Here is a 6,000-nt window from a genome sequence, read left to right on the forward strand (position 1 = left end):
ACTCTCAAAATCCTGACTTTGTAAGGATTGAAAGAAAGTCTAAATTGGAGGAAAACTCAAAGAACCAGAAGCACAGTTACGACAGAAACCAAAAGAGCAGTTTCGGTCCTTCAAAAGATTGGAACCGAAAGGGTAGTTTCGGTCCCGCAAGTGAATATAACCGAAAGGGTGGTTTCGGTCCATCACCCATCACCAACCAAAAGGATGGTTTCAGTCCATCACCCATCAACAACCGAAAGGGTGGTTTCGGTCCATCACTCAACAACAACCGAAAGGGTGGTTTCGGTTCATCTTCCAACAACAACCGAAGGGAGTGTTTCGGTCCCTCATCCTTAGACAACCGAAAGGGAAGTTTCGGTTCCCCATCCAACTCCAACTGAAAGAAAAGTTTTGGTCCTCAAACCTACAAGTCTGATCTCAAAAATCAAGAACCTAACGTCTCTCCTAATTCCAAATCTCTAAATTCTAGTCCTTCTGTCAAAAACCCTAGTTCTCCTAAGTCAACAAAAATTAAAGTTTTCACCATTAAAAGAAGAGATGAAACCACTTTAATTAAACGCACATATATGGTTGATATTTCTCTTACTATACCATGTCCTGTAAAAGGATCACAAGGACCCAAGAAACTTTGGGTTCCTAAATCTGCTTAATTTTTTGCAGGTTATACGTGACGAGCAGTTTGACGAAGAATGGTACATTGACAGTGGTTGCTCGCGTCACATGACAGGAAGAAAGGAGGAACTAAGAGAGTTTCGCTCTCTAAAAGATGGTGGAATTGTAAAGTATGGCAACAACTCGTTTGGAACTATTAAAGGCTACGGAATGATCACTAATGGCGAATTCTCCGTAAGGAAGGTACCATACGTTGAAGGGCTCCAACACAATCTAATAAGTGTATCACAGCTAGTGGTTGGTACCGGGTTGAAAGTATCTTTCGACGATGAAGGCTCAGAAATTGTCGAGAAGAAGTCAAGCAACGTTCTATTAAGATCCAAGCGAAAAGGAGAAATGTATCCACTGAACCTCAATCCGATACGAGGTAAACCAGCAATCTGCTTACTCTCAAAGACGCACTCCGACGAAAGTTGGTTATGGCACAGAAGGCTCTCTCACCTAAACTTCAAGGACATCAACAAATTAGTTCTGGGTGATCATGTTCGAGGGCTGCCAGTTCTGAAATTCGATAAAGAACATCTCTGTGCAGCATGTGAAATGGGAAAAGCAGAGTCGACAGAGCCATCCCTCAATAATCAACACCAAGGTAATAGAACCATTGGAGTTACTACATATTGATCTATGTGGTCCATCATCCATCGAAAGCATTGGAGGAAACAAATATATTCTAGTTATAGTAGACGATTTCTCAAGGTTCACATGGACCTTCTTTCTCAAGCAAAAGTCTGAAGCTGTAACAAAGCTCAAGCTCTTCATTAAACAGATAGAAACGCAACTCAGGAAGATTGTTCGAAATATAAGGAGCGATAATGGCCTGGAATTCAAAAACAAAGATTTTGAAAGTTTTCTTGTTGAAAAGGGGACAACTCACAATTTCTCAGCCCCCTATACTCCACAACAAAACGACATTGTTGAAAGGAGAAATCCATCCTTTTGTGAAGCTTCTCATACGATGTTATGCTTCGCATCCTTGCCATTATACTTCTGGGCTGATGCAATTGCGGCTGCATGCTATACCCATGTAACAACGTAAATTTTCAAAACAAAATTTTCATTTCTTAAAAACATGTTTTCATCCAGAACAAGCCATAAAGATCCAATGTATCATATCATAATACAAATCATATAATCCCAAGATCATAAATCTTCCATCAGTGTGTAGAGATCATGTCGGCGCCTTCCCACGGTCCTCACTAGTACCTGAAAAACATAACACAACAACTGTAAGCATAAATGCTTAGTGAGTTCCCCAAAATACTACTTATGCACATACGCCTTTCCAGGCACTGACCCTCCGGTCCATGTGTCTCAGGGGACTTCCGTCCCGACTCGGTAAACCTTCCGGTCCTAGCTTACGGTCCTCATCACAATGCCTTCCGGCCCATAACATATATGCCTTCCAGCCCATAACATCATGCATTACGGCCCATATCAAGCATAGCATACATAGCACATATAAACGATTAACTTATCATATACGATGCATACAACTCATAACATATCCGACCTTGCGGTCACACAATAAAACCCTTCCGGGTACAGTATAGTGAGAAAACTCACCTCGTGGAAAGTCTAGAATCTCACGTGCTCGCTGTCTCTGAATCCCAAACGAAGACTCAACCTCGCCTAATCATAACAAATATCATTTTAATTAACATGGACTTCCACCACTAGACTTTACCCCTTATTAACATTCCTCAGAGGGGTAAAAGATCATTTTACCCTCCCTTGACTCAAAGTCCACAAGTTGACCAAAACACTAAAAGTCAACAAAAGTCAACATCTTCAGTACGTGGGGCGTACAGAATGATGTACGCGGAGCGTACATAGCCAACTCAATAATCGGGGTCTCCACCCAGTACACTACGCGTACTGGGAGTTACGCCCAGCGTAATAGTCAGATCTAGACACACTTCATTTCTGGTCTTAATCGATTAAGCCACTACTTCAACTTCTAGATCCAACCTTATTTAAGCGTCCTTACTCATAAAGTCGGAACCTTTAAGCCTTGGCATGGCTGTAAAGGCTCTTACACTCCTTAACACCTTTCCATTTCAACTCAAGGATCTAGATCTCATGCATGGCTAATCATTCACGTCCAAGATTACATTTTTATGGATCTACAACTCAAATGGACCAGAAATATGATGGATCTAAGCTAATGGAGACCACTTGCTCATAAAGTCTCTACCTTTGGGACCAAAACCCTAGAAAATGGTCCATAAAGCATACCACAAGATCTACAAGTCAAGATCCGAACTTTTTACCTTAGAAAGAAGCTCCAACCTTTGCTAAGCCTGGATCTACACTTGAACACCAGCTCCTAGCCTCCACAATGGACTCTTCTTCTCCTTTGCTACCTTGAAATGACACCACCAAGCTTAGAACACTCACAAAAGGGCTAGGAACGAAGGAACACTCTCTTAGGGTTTCTTTCTGAGGGATGGTGGCTAGGGAGCCAAGCCATCTCATTCCTTTTATAGCCAACAACTCAAATTAGGGTTTTGGGTCTGGAGTGATTACGCCTAGTGTAACCTTGGGTACGCCCAGCGTACCCGACGATGACGTGTTTAAATGAGGCGCGCGAGTATGCGCAGCGTACTCCTTGTACGCCCAGCGTACTCGCCCAACACAAAGGCCCAAAATGATAAATAAATAAAGATGAAGGGCTAATCGGTTGTACCTAAATTTCAGCTGTTACAATTCTCCCCCATTAGAACCAGACTTCGTCCCTGAAGTCTTATATCGAAAACAATTTTGGATGCTGCTCCCGCATCTCCGACTCAGACTCGCACGTCAGCTTGGACCCCTTCCGATGCTACCACTGCACTTGCACCAAGGGCACTTCCTTGTTCCTCAGAACCTTAATCTTTCGATCCCTAATTGCTACTGGTCTCTCAACATAGTTCAAACTCGCATCCACATGAATATCCTCTAATGGAACCACAGCCGACTCGTCGGCAATACACTTCCTCAACTGCGACACATGAAAGGTGTCGTGAATCTGACCCAGCTCCGCAGGTAGATCCAAACGGTAGGCTATCCTGCCTACTCTCGCAATTACCCTGAAAGGTCCAATATATCGAGGTCCCAATTTGCCCCTCTTCCTGAATCGAATCACTCCTTTCCAAGGAGAGACCTTTAAGAGTACAAGGTCACCAACCTGAAACTCGAGCTCGGACTGACGCCTGTCCGCATAACTCTTCTGGTGAATATGAGTGGTCAACAATCTCTGCCTGACCAGCTGTATCTGCTCTATCATCTAAAGCACAAACTCCGTACTACCCATTACCCGATGCCCCACCTCTCCCCAGCAGATGGGGGTCAAACACCTCCTCCCATACAACAGCTCAAAGGGTGGCATACCAATGCTCGAATGATGGCTGTTGTTGTACGAAAACTCTGCCAAGGGTAAATAGGTGTCCCAACTCCCTCCAAAATCCAAAACACATGCTCGGAGCATATCCTCGAGCGTTTGAATCGTCCGCTCACTCTGCCTGTCCGTCTGTGGGTGGTATGCGGTACTGAAATGCTGTCTTGTACCCAACTCCTCGTGAAACTTCTTCCAAAATCTGGAAGTAAATCGCACGCCTCGATCTGAAACAATCGACATCGGAACCCCATGCCACGATACCACCTCTCTCACATACAACTCTGCCAACCTCTCTGCAGAAGAGCTCTCACTGATAGCAACAAAATGAGCGCTCTTCGTCAACCTGTCCACAATCACCCAAATTGCATTGACTCCTCTCGCAGTCCTTGACAATTTGGTGATAAAATTATGGTAATATGTTCCCACTTCCACTCGGGAATCTCCAGCGGTTGCAGCTTACCATGCGGACGCTGGTGCTCGGCCTTAACTTGGCGACAAGTTAGGCACCTCTCGACGAACCATGCAACATCCCTCTTCATACAAGGCCACCAATACTCCTTCTTTAGGTCCAAATACATCTTAGTAGCCCCGGGATGGATCGAGAACTTCGATCGATGTGCCTCCTCCATCAAAATGGTATGCGTCCCGCCCACAAATGGTACCCAAATCCGACCCTGAAATGTCATAAGTCCCCGACTATCGGTAACGAACTCCGACACCTGCCCAACAACTCGCTCCCGCTTTCGGTTCTCTGGTCTCGCAGCCTCAACCTGGGCCCCTCGGATGGTGTCCAATACCGGAGTCATCACCATCAACCTCATACAAATGTCTCGGATTGGGGCGCTCTCCGACCTACAGCTCAAAGCATCGGCTACGACATTAGCCTTGCCCGGGTGGTACAGGATCTCACAATCATAATCCTTCACCACATCCAATCATCTCCTCTGGCACATATTCAGGTTTGGCTGATCCATCAAGTACATCAGACTCTTGTGGTCCGAGTATATGGTACACCGAACCCCATATAGATAGTGCCGCCAGATCTTGAGGGAAAACACCATTGCCCCCAACTCCAGATCATGGGTGTGATATCTCGAATCATGAGGCTTCAGCTGCCTCGATGCATACGCTATAACGTGCCCCCTCTGCATAAGCACTGCCCCTAACCCAGATATAGATGCATCACAATATACCACAAAATCCTCTATCCCTTCCAGGAGTGCGAGCACCGGGGCCTCGCACAACTTCTGACGAAGGGTCTCAAATGAGGACTGTTGCTCCGGACCCTAAGAAAATGCAACACCCTTCCGGGTCATCTTGGTAAGTGGCACGACGATCTTGGAGAAATCCCTAATAAACCTCCGATAATAGCCGGCCAATCCCAGAAAGCTCCTGATCTCAGTGGGTGATCTCTGCACCTCCCATCTCATCACTGCCTCAATCTTGGCCAGATAGACCATTATCCCTTCCTGGTTAACAAGGTGTCCTAGGAACTGGACCTCTCGTAACCAGAACTCACACTTGGAGAATTTGGCATACAGCCTCTCCGATCTCAGAACTCCAAGGATCTCCCTCAAATGCTCCTCATGCTGCTCTCTAGACCTCGAATATACCAAAATATCATCAATGAATACGATCACCGACCGATCCAGCATCGGCCTGCACACCCTGTTCATGAGATCCATGAACACAGCTGGGGCATTGGTGAGCCTAAAAGGCATCACCACAAACTCGTAATGTCCATAACGAGTTCTGAATGTAATCTTCTGGGTATCTTCATCCCGAAGCCTAATCTGATGATAACCCAACCTCAAGTCTATCTTAGAGAACCAAGATGCCCCCTGCAACTGATCGAATAGATCATCGATCCTAGGAAACGGATACCGGTTCTTGACCGTCAACTTGTTCAACTCCCGGTAATCGATACACATCCGGTGTGAACCATCTTTCTT

Source organism: Lactuca serriola, chromosome 5 (genome assembly GCF_051521515.1).
Source record: "Lactuca serriola cultivar US96UC23 chromosome 5, Lser_US96UC23_V15, whole genome shotgun sequence".
Classification (NCBI taxonomy): domain Eukaryota; kingdom Viridiplantae; phylum Streptophyta; class Magnoliopsida; order Asterales; family Asteraceae; genus Lactuca; species Lactuca serriola.